The following is a 17888-nucleotide window of genomic DNA, read 5'->3' on the forward strand; positions in this document are numbered from 1 at the left end:
TATTTGCATTAGTTAAGCCCTTGAATGGATTATCAAATTCTTTGAAATGTTAATTACACTTGTATTATCACACATAATAAGAATTGCCTCATCATACATCACCTTGTTGCAATATATTCTTCTTTTGTTGTAGATAATGACATTGAATCATGTTTTTTGCTCAACCAAGAGACCAATCTATCTCCCCAAAAAATGCACCACCACTTGTACTTCTTTTGTCATTAGCATATCCAACCTAGTTAGCATTCATGTAAGCTTTCAAAGACAAATCATCATCCTTCTTATACCACAAACCATCTAGAGTCCCTTTCAATTATCTAAATATCCTTTTCACTTTGTTATCATGAGACTGCTTTGGATTAGTTTGATATTTGGCAATCAAACAAACTGCATGCATAATATCCCATCTTGCAGTAGTCAAATACAACAATCCACAAATCATAGATCTATAAAGTTTCTAATCCACTTTTGGAGATTCATCATCTTTGATCAAATGACAGCCAATAACCATGGGGTTCCAACTGACTTACAATTCTCCATACCAAAGGTTTTCAACACCTAATTGATATAATTGGCCTAAGAAATGAAAATGCCATCTTTTAGCTATGTTACTTAAGGACCAAGAAAAAATGACAACTCACCAATCATTGACATATCAAATTCCTTATACAAACCTTTTGCAAATATAACCATATCCACCAAAAAATATAGCATCAACATATACAACTACTATCAATAGTTTTTCACTACTATATGCAGTACTTTTCTTGAAGTTTTGTTGCAACAAATATCTGTCCAACCTTACATACTAAGCTCTAGCATCTTGCTTGAGTCTATAAAGTGCCTTCTTGAGTCTACAAGCCATATCGAGATTTCCTGACAACTAAAACCCATTTGAATGTTCAATGTAAACCTCTTCTTCAAGTTCTCCATTCAAGAATGTTGACTTAACATCCATCTAATACATCTTAAGGTTCTTGTAAGAAACAAATGAGAGAAACATTTTTATCACTTCCATCTTAGCTATTGAAGAAAAGTTTGCTCCAAGTCTATACCTTCAACTTATGAATAACCTATACAAATCGGTATTTCCTTATTTCTTGTGAATTTTCTCCATCTTCATTCGACTTGTCCCGAAATACCCACTTTGTTCCTATCACATTCTTGTTCATCAATCTGGAAACCAATTCCCATGTCTAATTCTTTTCTATCTATTTTAGCTCTTTTTCCATTACCTTCATCCATCCATCATCTTTGCAGGCCTTTGTAAAGGTCTTTGGCTGTACCTTAGATAAGAAACAAAAAATTGGTTGTTCACTAGCATTGGCTAGTCTTCTTCTTGTTTGAACTAGTTTGTCTTTATCTCCAATGATATGATCTTTTGAATGATTCTGTTACAAGTGTGGTTGTCATTGCACCAAAAGATCACCCTTTTACTGCTTGATACAACCACTAGACTTATAGAATCCACAAGAGGTAGTTAATCCATGTCACAAACTCGAGCGCTACGTTGCACAACACAAGGAAACCAAGGGTGCACACCTTGCAACAATCCCCCCCAGCGTAAGCGAGGGGTTTGAACCTATTACCAAGCTTTGATACCACTTGTTACAAGTGTAGTTGTCGTTGCACCAAAAGATCGACCTTTTAATGCCCAATACAACCACTAGATTTATAGAATCCACAAGAGGCGGCTAAGCCATGTCACAAACCCGAGCGCTACGTTGCACAACACAAGGAGACCAAGGGCACACACCTTGCAACGTATTCTTCTACACATACTTTGCAGGTGTCTTAGGTCCTTGCTTAGGTTCCTTGTCTTTTCCATCAAGTTCTACTTTATCTTTTGGAACTTCTTTCTCTTCCGCAGTAATGGGGTATCTTCTATCTAAATATCAAATTTTGGTGCAACCTGATTTCATTCTTCACTTACTCTAACATTTGTACTTTCCACAATCCTCTTCAGCCTCATGATGTAGCATCGGTATGCCTTCCTCTTTGTAGAGTGTCCTAGAAATATTCCTTCATTATATTTTTGCATCAAACTTCCCCAAATCTTCCTCATCTCTTTTGATGTAACACTTGCTTCCAAGGATTCTAAAATATTTGATCGTAGGTGATCTTCCATACCATAGCTCATAAGTTGTCTTTGTATGGTTCACTCTTACTTGTACCCCATTAAGAATATAGACAAAAATATGCACAACTTCTTTCGAATACACATCAAGAAGGGTCTCATGTTTTAACATAACTCTAGCCATTTCAACAATAGTTCTATTCTTCCTTTCAATAACTCCATTTTGTTGTAGAGTCCTAGGTGTAGACAATTGTATTCTAACACCATGCTCTTTAAAAAATCTATCAAATTAACTTGATACAAATTCTCCACCTCTATTAAACCTTAGACATTTGATCTTAGCTTCTATTTGATTTTCAACTGTAGAGTTCAACAATTTAAACCTATGTGGTGCTTCTAATTTTTCTTTTAAGAAAGTAAGCCACGTCATTCTAGAATAATCATAAATGAGAAACATAAAATACCTTTCACCATTTAGTCCTTGTGTTCTTATGGGTTTTCACGAGTCTATATAAATATGAAATTCCAAAGGTTTTGTAGTAGAATACTTCTTGTTCTTGAATTTGTTCATTGTTTGATTTCCCATCTAGCATTCCTTGCACACTATATTGGTAGGTTTCATAATCTTTGGAAAATCTCTCATTGCTTGAGTAGAACTAATCTTCACCATTTTGTCAATATTAATGTGTCCGATCCTTTTTGCCACAACCAACATTCACTGCTTTGCACCAAGAGACAACTACTTCCTATGTTTTCCTTTATGTAATAGACATTGCCATTTATTCTTATACCTTTTGCAACTAACCTTTTGGAATCACCTTTTCTAATTTCATATCCAGAACCATGAAATATAAGCTTGTGACCCTTACTACACATTCGAGTCACACTCAAAAGATTATGTCTTAAACCCTGAACATAGTAAACATCATTTGTCTTATGCTTACCGTCAATGGATATAGTTCCTTTACCACATATAGGTGTTGCCTCTTCATCAACAAATTTCATTGATCCACCATTATAATTTTCAAAGCCAATGAACTTCCTTTTGTTACTTGTCATAGGATTTGAACATCCATAATCTATTATCCAAGCTTTAGGTTCTTCTTTTGTATGTAGTTGTAGTGCCCTAAAATTGCACCCTTGTACATTTTTTTGACCGCATTGGGTCCCTACCTTAGCGTTTGTGCCCCTAGGCCTGATTGGGACCTAATTCTGCTCGCACCATGCAAGAATATCTTTATTTTGACCCTGCACATTATCATGGCACCTTGTCCTAGCCCTAAATTGGGGTAGGACCAGAGTGCTACACTCTAGTCCTCCTCAATTGGGGTCTCTTTAAAACCCTTTTCCCTATTTCAAATTTGAGTAGGATTCCCAACTCCGTGTTGGTCATGTCAAGAAATAAGAAAGTTTTCCAATGGGTAAATATAAAAGGAGGCTTTTCCCTCTTATTTGGTAAAAATAGAGGAACAAGAATACACACATGAGATCAAGCATTCGAGCAATTTACCAAGTAATTAGTCTTCCTTCAAGCCTTGGAGCAGCAACAAAAGATTCAAGGATTGAAGTGGAGATTCACACCTTATTTTGTCAAAGACTTCATAAAACCCTAATCCCGTGTGGAGGCAAACAAAACTTCACAAAAAGGTATATCGATTGGTTTTCAGTCATTATTTAGCATCTCCCTCAAAAGGAGAATCTTCATTTACAAAAGTTCAATTATCTTTTATCTCTAGTTCATGGTTAATTCACAAACCTGGGGTTTGACTTAGGCAAGCCCCTATTCCAAACCTATTTCCGTTTCTTTCCATGTGCTAGAAACAGGTACGAAGCTATGATCTTCATAATAGGCATTATTTACAGAGATGAATAAATCCTCTTTGGCATGCGAAAAGTTAGTAGGACTAGAGTGATGGGCGCTCCGGTCCCAACATTTTTGGAGCTTTTTAGGGGATCGGGTCCAAATCTGCATATACTTCTCATATCCAAGTACCTGCCTTAATTTGACGACTGTAGCTCATTGTTTTTGCATATTTACCTTCATTTTCAATAGTTTTCCCTAATTTCATCATTTCAACTCAAAAAATATGGCAAATCAATTCACAGACCCTTGAATTCCATCAACATTCAGTCCTTATCATTAGTAATTTGTGATTGAGTCTATTGGATTCACCCCTCTTTTGAATGTAATGGTAAATTATCGATTTTCATCTCTCTCTTGGTGAAACCCTAATTTTTCACCGTTACAGTAGTGTAGTCCTTAAAATCATTGATCTTTCATTGTTCTCTCCATCATGCAGAGTATCAAACCTTTCATTATCCTTTTCTTTTATGTCTAAAAATAATAATTCAGCATTTGAGTCATCACAATCTTCATCTTCAGATGAATGGTTCTCTATTAAATAAAAATTATTCTTAGGCTTTTCTCTGTCATCTATTCTTTTATTTTTTTCTTCTCTTCTATAATTATCCTTTCTCTTGTTATCACCACTAAGTCTCTTATAGCTATCTTCCTTGAAAGTACATTTAGCAACATAATGACCAATTCTTCCATAATTAAAAATTTAAAGAGAAACTTACCTTTCTATTTTTCAGATCCTTTCTTAAGTCTTCTCACAAAGTTTGTATCCTCATCATCTAGATCATTTCTTGTTTTAGGTACATTTTCAATCTTCTTGGTATTTTTGAATGAAACTTCCTTCTTAACATTGTGTCGATCTCCAAATTCTAATATCTCAAAGGCATAGATCAATCCATAGAGCTCATCCAAGGTATATGTAACCATATTATGACTCTCCTCAATAGCATATAGCTTAGGTCTATAGGATATAGGCATTGTTCTCATTACTTTTCTCACAACCTCATTTTATTTCATAGTTCCTCTAGTACCTTTGATAATCATTGTTCTCATTAGTTTTCTCACAACCTCATTTTCTTCCATAGTTCCTCCAATACCTTTAATTGCACTTACTATCTCATTCACTCATTGTAGGTAACTATCAATGTTCTCATATTTAGACATCATTAAAGTCTCAAATTTGTACTTTAGATTCTACATCTTGACTTTCTTGATCTTCCGATCTCATTCATAAATGTTGATAATCTTCTCCCAATCTTCCTTTGCAGTCTTGCATGCATGAATTTCAAGAGCACTAAATCACTCAAACCATTGATAAGTGCATTTCTTGCCTTGCCATTATTTTCATGCAACCTGATCTCATCTGCAATAGAAGGACCACCAGTTGAAAGAGAATAACCATTTTTAACAATAGATCCCATATTCCAAATGGCATAGAATCCAAATAAGATTCCATCCCCTCCTTCCAAAAGGAATAATTTGAGCACAATTGTTGAACACCACAATACTAAGAGTGGGGTGAATCAGTCTTGAGAAAATCTTCAAACTTTTTCAATCACAAACACTTATCAATTATATTTAACCAACTAAACACCAATGAAATATAAAGCAACAAACACCAAACACATGAACACCATATTTTTATGTGGAAAACCCAATATGAGAAGAACTCAATGAGAATCACACTCACTATATGAGTAATTGAATATAACACTTTAGGCACAAGAACAAGGAAGCTCTCTGCTCCTAATTTGGAGTTGCAGGCTAAGGTGCACAACCTTAAGGTAGGATTCAATTGACTTGTAGGCTGAGATGCATGATTTGAGGGCAAGATACAAATCTACACAAGTTGCCAAAAGGACTCACTATCTTCCAGTAGGAACAAAGGAATGGTGAATTGTTGAATAAGATGTTATAGTCATGAAACTATCCTTGAACCTTTGATTCAAGTGACCAATATCATTGTAAATACAACACACACATCCGTTGCCTCAAAACACTATCATTGTTTTATATATGATCATCAAAGCTCATCACAAACTGACATTCACACTTCTTCTTCCTGCATATACTTCCACATCACCTTCAATCAATTCAAACTCTAATACACACATCTGCACATCTATTTATATCAACTTATTCACTAAAACTATCAACTAGGCTAGCAAAAAATACAATAAACTTAATTTACACCAAGTTGGCCACCATGAGAAACTGTGCTAAATGCAGTCCACTCCAAGAGATAAAGGGGAGCCAAATACATCACAATATGTCTTCCTAAATTGAATCCAATGAATCACACACTACAGCACATCCTCCAAAGTCAATATCAAACATAACATGTAGATAAACAATAAATCACGTTAACCAATCGACCCAAAAACATTATCCAATGCAAATGAATTAATGCAGATCTTCACATGCCATAGTAAGACCCACAACAACACCTTAACACAACCTCCAATTCATACTCAGAACAAAAGAGTAGGATCCAAATAAAATGAACCAATTGAGTTGTCTAGAGACCAACATAAATGATAACATTAAACAATAGAATAAGATAACTTCACTTGCAGAGAAAACCAACACTTGAATTATGAGTTGAAACATTGCACAAACAATATGAACATGTCCTTCAAGACACAACACTTGAATCAACACTACAAAGAAATGTAGAGCATTCTTCAAACTAGTGCTGACATACAACCTCACTGTCAACAAACTGTAACAATAAAATTCAACACCTGAATTGTTGAGGACCTAAAAACATAACAGTGCAACATCCAAAGAACATAGACATAAAATCCAAAACTGCAAGCCATCATCTTCAAAAGAAGAGGAATGTAGAGCATTCTCCCATACAGTCTTTAAATACTCTTACCTACATATTTTGGCTTCCAATACTGTCACCTTATAGAAACACTACATACTCACTCAATGTCACCACTAGACATCATAATAACATATAAACACTCATTTTCATACCTTTACATATCAGACAATAGTCCACACATATCAGGTTGACATGAATGGCAACATTCAACTCACATTGCTAACAACCTCCCCCTTTTCCATTGATGGCAACACCAACAAAAAACACAACTAACAGCTTCCTCTTACTATTCTCTTTTGTCATCAATACACACAAGCGTGACATCAATGAAAAAACAATACAAATTACCAACAACCTCTCCCTTGTAGAGATCAATGATAGGAATATTTATTCTTTCCTTATTAAAAAAAATACCCTAGGAGAGGTACAAGTGTTATTCATTTCAATATCATCTAAGATTATCAAGGGTACTATCTACCAAAGTCTTTATGAAATCAACACCTTCCATTAATTTATTTAAAAATGTCATTATATAATGACATGAAAAATGGATAACAACTTTGAAAATTAATTTATAAGTAGGAAATATGTTTGAAAAACTTGTTATGCAATATGTGAAAGTACTATGAAAAATGCAAGTAACATGAAATGAAAGAGACTATTTTCCAACACATGATTCTGATAAATATAACTAATAAGTAATGCCATCACACGTGAAATAGAAAACCAATTAGATTTTATAAATTTCATTATGAAAAATAAGACCTAAAATTGAAAAATTAGAAATAATGCAAATGTAAGAAGCATTGGGCTCACCAAAGTGTAAGGTGGTGAAATAGGGATCCACAGATATGAATCCACTTATAACCACCACACATGAAAGAGAGGAGTAAAATTAATAGATTCAACCTTAGTTGGAATGAAATGCTTATTACAATTTATCCTCTCTTTCGTTTGATTCAAGTATGCATCAGAGATTTAAAATTGAATACTAGATCTAGGGTAAATGATGGAAAATTGACATAAAACAACATGATTAACAATATACATATGTAGTATGTAGACATAGATCTAGATTTGAGCAAAAGGAACATAGAGTAACTTGTGCCAAAAAATTCAGCTCGAAAGTACAAGACTAGGATGCTTGGGGTGACCTAGTCCTCCAATTATCAAAAAGTGGACAAATGATAATTTTTTGGAATCGAAATATCACTCAAATTATTATCCCTAAATCTCATCATAAATTTGCAAGATTGAGATGCCTAGGGCATCCCAATCCTCCAATTTTTTCTCTTGCAAAATTTAGATATGATCATTGCCATCTCCTTCGTTAGAATCTTCATTTGTAGCTTTTGAATCTATTTCTTGTACATAAAAAGAAGGGAAGATGTATTGTTGACAGGGGTTTTCCTAGGTCAAACCTCATGTTTGGAATTAACTCTTGAATTGAATTGAAATTGTAAATAAAAATATTGAAGTAAATGTTGAATGATATACTTCGGATTTGCTGCAATTGATGAAGGTTGATGATGCAATTCTCTTTGAATATAATCACAAGTTTGGATGCAATAAAATGACAAAAAAAAGAATTACTCGAACATAAACACATGCTCAAGCATGAAGATTTTTGTAATTTGTTGCTCCATGCCGTTGAAATTGTTGGAAGGATATAGTTGGATGAAATGTTGCCTTGAATACTTGATGATTCTTGATGTTGCTTGTGGATGATAGTGGATGTGGATACATGAAGATGGATGTGAAAATGAAATAAAGGAATTCTCTTATATAGGGTTCGAAAGGTAATTTAACGATTAGGCTAACCTCCAATGGTCAAATTAAGACACTAAAAATCAAAATCACTAGGGAGGGAAGTACACCATCATATTCAAATTACGTCTTGTTTAGGGAGGACCGGGACGCCTTGGTCCTCCCTATCTTGGACTAGGATATCTTAGGCAACCTAGTCCACCAAAAATAGGGTAGGAAAGTGGGAAATAAGAGTGCACAACTCGAGACACAAGTTCAGTTCTTCATGTAGAAATATGATGTTGGGTTTGAGGTAAAAAGGCCAAAAATAAAATTGGGAGAGAGCTAAGACGAGACATTGTTGAACCCAAGGCAGGACTGAGACGGGGGGGGGGGTGAATCAGTCTAAACCAAAATTAATGCAGTAACTCACAATACTTAAACAACAACACATAATCAACACATCAACACCAAAATTTTGTATGTGGACAAATCAAAACAAGGGAAAACCACAGTGAGCGGCAACTCACAAAAATGATCCACTATATAGAAATGTTTTACAAAAAGAGAGCTAATTTCTCCAAACTTGTAGACCAAGGCTAATTGCTCTTGGGATAAGATACAAAAATGACTAGCAAACATGATGCTCACTACAACAAGGCAAGATACAAAAAATTGATTTGAAAGGAATGATCTTTTGATCATGAGGCTATCCTTGAGCCTTGCATCAAGCGACCAACATCAACACACACAACTCAAACCTCATCTATCAATGCATTGTCTCATATTTCTGCTACAATCTCAAACAACTTGCATATCATTCAAACATGTCAACCCATTTTCTGTGCTCTTCACTGAATTTTGCTAACTATCTCCACATCACACTCTTTTCCATGTTGTTTCAACTAAATCAAATACATTCTTTATATACAAGATATATCATCAAAACTTGAACCAATCCAACTTGAAAAAATATACCTTCGAACCAAAAACACATATGTTGATCCACTCCAAGAGAAAGAGGGGACCAAAACACATCTTCCTAAGTCCAATCCATTGATCTGCAAACACTGGAACATAACCCACAACATTCCAGCACTTAACGTGTCCATATAGAAATTAACAGCCCAAAACATATTCTCCAATGTAAATTACTCTTATTTGGATCTCCACAAGCTATGGTGAGACCCATAACACATCAAATTACCTTCCACAAATCATATCCAAACCAAAAGATAAGATTAAAACAAAATATCATATTCGACAATGATTTAACATACTACAACATCCGAAGAACACAAAGATATTTCTAAACCACAAAACTAACATATCCATAATGCCAAAAACATAATCAAAGAAGATAACAACACCAAGCAACATTAACAACACTAATTATACCCGAACACTTATTGAACAACCAATGGAATAACTGCAACACCAATACAACAAGATATCTCTACACCATAGACTTTCTCAACCAACAACTATCCGGAACAATAAGTTGGAAATCAATGACAACCACAACAACACATACTTCCAATAGACACGCCAAAGTGGGGGCACACAAAGTGGTGTAAATTATACAAGGTTACAATTTAAGACACTACAATTACCTTAGTGAAATTTGATATACAATCACTAGCACAAATGGGTGTTGATTTTGAAGGTTTGACATCCACCTATTCATCATCAAATGTACATTTTAAGATTATCAGTGATATATAAAAATAATTTGCATGTAAATTATCCCATTAATGGGCTTCATAGGGTTGATCCTAAAGAAAAACAGAGGCAAAACATTAAATTGAATCCCTTAGACAAAGATTAGATAAAGGTGAACTTTGATGATGCAACAAGGGGTAACTTGGGCTAATCGAGAGAAGGATGTGTGGCAGGAAATCACAAAGGCATGATTTTGGCAAAGTGTGGACAAGGCCTAGGGGTTACCACCAATAACTTGGCAGAAGAAAATGCATCCTTGTTGGCTTTTCAGATGGAAAAAAGGCTCAGGGTGAGAAATTTGCAGTTGGAGGGTGATGCAGAGAGTCTTGGAGCTTGGTTCAACACACCTTCTTGAGTGACTTGCCTTGCTCAACCCTTCAACTACTCAAGTCCAACCAATAGCACTTAGCAGGGGTTATGCTAATGAGACCTCCAAGGTCTGAACCTCTTTGTCTTGCCTCCTAGGTATAGACAATGGCTCTCTGGACAATCAACTCCACCTCTTGAGGTTGCCACCTCAATCACACACACACTCCTCTCCATGGCTCCAACCACTCCTGCAAGGATCTCAACACACAACCACTCCCAATGGGTCCCCAATGCATCTACTAGGTGTCTTTGAAGTATTTTTAGGCTTTAGGCTCACAAAAACACATCGCTTTAGCTTCCTAACCTTTCTAGGTCCCTACCAGATCAAAATAGGCCTAATTGCATTAGCCCTCCCTTGGAGGTTTTAGGGTCTTAGTTTGTAAAAGTTTCAAACAAGGATAGAAATAAATCATCAATTTGAGTACCCTTTTGGAAGTTACAAAAAATACTAGAAAAGTGCATCTGGGTTATCCGTACAAGTGGGGTTTCCAATGCTGCAATATTTTGAAGGGTTTAGGCCTCATCGGGTGACTTGGCAAGATGGGTCTAAAACTCTTCACTAGTCAAATCTCCTACTCCAAAAAATGTAGGAATATTCAAGGGCACTCAGAGGGATTTCCATTCATATGACACTTGGTCCTGCACCAATCCCCATGTGCTCATAAATCTCACTTTTCCTGCTATCCTATCTCACCTACTCCCAGCAGTGAGCCTAGGGCTTCATTGTTTCTCCTCCACAAGGACCTGCAAAACCACAAATCCTATCCTAAAGCTATGTACAAACCCTAACCTATCATTCTTAGTGATTTCAATAGGTTCCATCAAAGAATGCCTAGGTTAGAGCCATTTTCTTGCTCTTAAACCCTACTTGCAAGGGTTTTGTACCTAGTTGCAAAGAATGGAAGAAATCTATGCAACCTAGGACAATAAGACCTGAAAATAAACCTTAATGAAGCAAAATACAATGAACACTCAACAATTTCAATGAGTTTACACCATCTAGTCCGTACTGGACCATACAAGGAATGAAAACAAGAGTAAAACTGTCAAAAACCGGTGGAAACAAGTTTGCTTCACAATCCAAAAACTTGCTCTTGCATTTCCAATCCTGCAACCTGTACAATGAAGTGAATTTTGGCTTTTATGTTCCTATTTTAGTCAGTTCAACCAACTTTTAACGCCTATAACCAAAAATGCAACTTTTGCAAGAAATTGCAAAATGTTGCTCAACAACTATTTACATCTTTTTGCTCCAGGATGCAATTTTACATTCAAATGTATTTTAAGACTCCTGAAGGTCCTCAAACACCCTAGAAGACCTAAACATAACACAATTGACCCCTAATACATGAATACATTCATCTGGAGTACTTTACCAGTGAACTACCTACGCATCTCACTTCTCAGGTTATCAGCATCCTGAACACAATTGACTCAAACCAAAACTTGGACACCTCAACCATGGCTCTACTGAGTCCTAAATGGTTGGTGCATTATTACATTACAAAGATAACTCACAAAATTGAAAGAATTTTTTTTTTTATACTTGGAGTGTTAGGTGCCCTGCACCGGAGGGTGACTCAAAAATCATCACACAAGTGATATCGAAAGGGGAGGCAACCATTGAAAAATTGACAAGATAATGTAGATCATTATTAAACTTTTAAATGAATTCCTAAAATTCAAAATATATAATACTCTGAGAGAGGGAAATCAGGAAGTAGATGCTTAAGCAAAGGAAGTAGTGGAATATCGACAAGGACAGATCAAGTGGAATGAGGAAAGGATGATGGTAGCATAACAAGGTTAAGGCAAGGGGAAGGCTATCTACTCATTAATGAAATTAATGCAAGGAGAGAAGGAGTATACTGCTCTCAAGCATGGGAGCTCGAAGGAAGTACATAAGATTGGTCTGTGAATGAGGTGGAGGTATGAGGAATGATGCCCTTCGCACCAACAATAGAGATGAATGGTGGCGACTAGAAGTGGCTGATTCAAGATGACCTAATAGGAGATTATAATGAATTCGAAAACCAAAAAATCTCCCTCATGGTGTAGAATCCATATGAAATATTTGTTGCCAAAATTTATGAGGCAATGGCAAGTTGGAAAGGGCATTTAAGACATAGGGCAATTTAATGAAGATTATATACCACAACATACGACCTTTTATTTACACTTTTTGGTGTCTCGGTGAAGCTAGAGGTGGAGTGAGTGAACAGAGTCAAAAGAATGGAGGTGAATTTCTCGTTGTAGATCAATAAGAAGCTGGTGGCATTTTGGGATCATATTATCAATGATAGATTCGCTAACATCTTTAGTTACGAAGAGCGAACATTCATTATGTGGGTTAAGATTGTGCTTGGGGAGGAGTACCTAAATGAAGAATTCAGATACCACACCAATGCAGACATTGCATTGATGTTCATGGCATGGTGCCTTGAGCTGGAACCTAGAGATTCGGTGATGGAAATCATGAATCAATGTGCGAGGAAAGAATGGCTGGGGGGAATGGAGAGTTTTTTAGCATTGGTGCATGACAAGGAAGGGTTTTCATGCTTGGGAGGGGTATGGATACATGTGAGTGAATTTGTGCCTCTTCTCAGACCATTTCTTCTATGGAGATTAAATTGTAACAAGGAAGTGAAGAGGGTAACGACCCAAATTGGGATGCAAGGGGTGAAATCATACATTGCATTTGTGATCGCTTAGGAGACCTAATTAGAGCAAGCTAAATGGGGACCCTATGAGAATTACTAGGCATTGAAGGAAAGGCAGCTCCTCCTAAGCGTAGAAAAGGAAGACCTGTGGGATAGAGGATGATGAGGACGGTTCATGTCCTATTGCAATGGGAACCCTCTGATTGCCTAGTTGAACTAGAGATTATGAACTAGAATGCAGTGACGATGGTGGCAAAGAGCGAAAAAGAAAAAGCAGTGGTGGAGGAGGGGTAGGAGGCGGCATAACCTTTTATGTATTTTTTGGTGCTTTTTAATGTTTGTCGATATACTATAGGCGTAGATGGGAAAGGGGAATGTAATTTTGGCTTTTTGTATGTAAGGGATGATCTAAAATTTGCTTCGATATGCATATTTGAGGATATGATACTATGAAATGTCTACTTCTTTTTTGCATCAATACAAAATATGAATTACCAATCAAAAAATAATAATTTGCATGTATATAAAATTATTGTTTTACAAATTTCATACTTGTGGACTTGACATGGCTACATAATAAAGCTTTGAATGACTAACAAATGTAGGATGAATGTTCTAACCCTTGAATTTTATTACATACAATTCTTGGGCAAGTGTAAGAAGATGAGTCCCAATTCAGGGGAAGTTTTTCCATGAGGGAAAATGCCACTAGAAACGGGGACCCATTTTTTAGAAAATGGGCACTTGTTATGCTTTGGGAGCCTAAGCCAAAAAATCACAAACGGGACCCCATTTTTAAAAATATATATTTTTAAATAATAGGGCCTGATTATGTAAAAAATGGGTCCCTGTTATTTAAAAAATGGGGCCTCGTTTTGTAAAAGTATTTTTTTTAAATCTTACAAACTCATTTTCGCACTTTATATAATGAGTACCATTACATTTAAATAATGTGGACCCCTTCTAGAATAGGGCCCTATTATTTAAAATTTGAAAACCAACTCCGCCACATGCCTTGGGAATCAGGTAAGGTAAGACCTAGAATGCCCAAACCCAAGCCTTGGACGTGCAAGTACAAGGTTGGACTATGTGAGTAACAAAATACTATTTTTTGACATATGTTTCATGCCTTTTTTACATGATTATTAGACAAAACTGAAACCCATTATCTAGAGATTACATTGTGTAGATTCCAAATACATAATTTTTAAGAAAAAAATGGTTCTTTTTTGTATTTTTTAATTAATTTGTATTGGATTTGGTCGATAAACTTGAAATATCAATTTTTGTTATTTAATTAATAACTTTTTCCTTTACGTTTTATGAAAAAAATTTATATGACATCAATCTACAAAAAAATCTTTTTCTAAACAAAAAAAATCAACAAATGATAATTTTAGGTCAAATTATAGTGGCCATACACGAGGGTTTTTTAAAACAACAATTAGGGATAATAGAAAATTAATTAAAAAAATATTAAAAAATATCCTCATCAATCTTTAGTGTATTGTAGATTGTTTCCCAAAAGGGTTTAAAAAAAAGCTTTTATTTATGTCAAAAAATGGTGGTCGTACATGTGCATGGTATGGCCTTGAAACATGCATTTTTATATAATGGCATTTAGAAATCCCATTTTAAAGTTAGTTTCTATTATCCAGGTAATAAAATAAATTATATATTTGGAAAATAAACTCAGAGTGCTACATTTCATATTACTGACTTTTTTCAAGATTCGATCTTTCCACCTTTTGGCCAAAAAGTGGACTCAACTTCTTGCACACACCCTCTTCACACTAACTTTGATTCACATTATATTAATATTGTTAATCTTATGTTTTCATTTTTTAAATAAATTGCATAGCCTTATTAAAAACTACCTATTGACCAAAGTTTAAGGTTCTATTGAGAAACTTATTAGTTAACATGATATTGTCTAATAATGACATATCCTCCTCATGGCCTTGTCTACAATACTCTTGAAACTCTCTAGTGTCATCAATAGTGCGTGTCCTCAACATCCTCTAAGGCATACTCACAAAAGAATATAGAATTACAACAAAGGTGAGGTGAATGTCAACATCTAGAAGTTTTAACCTCAACACCTTATGATAATGGCCTATTGTGTTATAGTAAGGTTTGTGCTATGGATCCACCTTGACACTCTCCTTTGTAGTAGAAGGAACCATCACAATTTGAATGTCTTGTCTTATTAAATCCCTCGATACATGGTATTGGTCATGGCATTTCCCCTCATTGTCATGTGGAAAGCCTTTTCCTCTACCTTGGAAATATCATATGTCAAAATATTATAGGATCTCATTGAGGAAAAATGCATAATGGATTTTCCTCAAGAAGTATTTGAGCGTTGGGTGTGAATGATGTATTTTACCTAACTAGTTCACAAGTAGGTCCTATTCACATGTTAAGTTTAATTAGGTCCTAGGAACATTTCTAGAAGGTATTTTTTTCAATTAGATCTTATCTTATCTTTTGGCATTTAATTTTGAGTCTTGTTTCATTTAATAATTGTCAAGTTATTTGTATCATTATGTAGAATTAAGACATATGTCACAGTCTTGTCTAATTCTATCTATCAACATTGCTATATAAGCAATACCTCATATGTATATTTTGTGATTTGTCGTATCCAAGTCAATCTATTCTATTGTGCCCATAATCAAACAATATTTTTCTCTTATGTGGAGGGAATCTTTTTATTTTTGTTGGTGATTCTAGAGGTTTGAGTCCATTGGTTACTCTAACAATGGGACCTCATGTTGTTGCATTGAGGATGGAAAAAAACCATCCACTATCTATCCCAAAAAAATCCTTATTTGTGGTGTTGACATCAACTAATAGGGAATTTCTTGCAACTTTTGTGTAAGGGTGCATTGGTTCTTGGACCAAAAAACAATACACACAAATCATATTTCAATTTTTTTCTCTTTTACTTGTTTATATGACAAATTTTTATAGTGGAATCATAGTGTGTTTTGCTTATGATTGAACCATATTTTAATTTTCCCACTAATAGAATATATGTAAGTGTAGGATCCTAAATTGTACTCCCTTACAATTTTATCCTTATTTGGGCCCTCACCTTGGCGTTCATATCCCAAGGCTTGATTGGAGCCTTGATTCTTCTCACACCATACAAGTTCTTCATTATTTTTACCTTGCACTTCATTTCCCCTTTATTTCTTGGTTCCTGATTGGTCAGGATTAGGGCATTGGCACCTTGGTCCTCAGGGACCAGAGCACCTAGCACCCTGGTCCTCCCAGTTAGTACCCATTTTTGGACCCCTTAATGGTCATGTCATTTTGGTGGGGACCTAGGTCCCATGTCAAAAAATTAAGTTGTTTTTCAATGGGCAAGTATAAAAGGAGGTCTACCCCTCTCTTTTTGATACACACACATACAATCCAAACCAAGGAATTCAATCAAGAAATCGAGCATTCATTCAAATTTAAGTGAGCAAGCAATCAATCTTCTATCAAGAATTGGAGCAAAAGTAAGGTCAAGATTCAAACATTGGAGTTGGCATTTATGTTCATGTTTGTGAAGACTTCATGAAACCCTACTTCCTTGTGGAGACAAACAAAATTCCATTAGAAGGTATATCATTAGTGTTTTAGTCATTATTCAACATCTCGCTCAAAAGGAGAACATTTCCATTACTGCAATTCAATTACATTTCATTTCTATTTCAATTCAATTACATTTCATTTCTATTTAATTTCTATTTCTATTTCTATTATGTTGTGGTAGTGGTTATCCTAGGCTTGGTCAATAATAAGCTATAATGCACTCACATTATTGTTCTCATAGGTCCCAAAAAGTGGTCTTGACCATTTTTTGGTTCCCTATCTTTGTGGATGTGCTCATTAGTTCTTTTTCTAAGTTTAATGAGGCAACAAAAAATATGAATGCTATGGAGATACAAATTATTTAATGTGATAGATCCAACTAGTAAGGTTTGTACCATCAAATTTGGTGAAATAAAGTTTAGGTTCACAAGGCATTATGTTCTGGACAATGAAATTTTTTTACCCTATATAGGTAAAAAATTTCAATATAGTTTTTTTACCCTAAAAATAAATAAAAATAACTAGGTAGTATTTTATATGCAAAAATATAGTTTTATTACTTTTATAGTCACTTTCTAATTACCAAGATCCTAAGAGGGTAAGGTGAGAGAATACAATGGATAGTGTAGACACCTAAAAATGTCTCATTAATTCTACACTAATCATTCGTCTATTTAATTAAGTAATTTTTTTAATTATTTGATTAAATTAGCTATTTCTTCTAATCATCGCCCTTCAACACTTCTAATTATTCTATTTCTATTCTCAAATCATTTTAATCAGCTAACAATATCTCAAATATTAATTAAATATCAATTATTTAATTAATTATGATTTATTCCATAGTTAAATAATCTTTATTATTTAATTAATTTTATTTCCTAATTATTTAATTAATTATGATTTATTCCTTAGTTAAATAATCTTTATTATTTAATTAATTCTATTTTCTAAGTTTAAATAATTTCATGTAAATTAAACTCACATTTCCCTAAATTTGAATTTCGGTTAATTTCATGTGCATTTAAGCATTCA

The sequence above is a fragment of the Cryptomeria japonica genome, chromosome 10 (genome assembly GCF_030272615.1).
Source record: "Cryptomeria japonica chromosome 10, Sugi_1.0, whole genome shotgun sequence".
Lineage (NCBI taxonomy): Eukaryota > Viridiplantae > Streptophyta > Pinopsida > Cupressales > Cupressaceae > Cryptomeria > Cryptomeria japonica.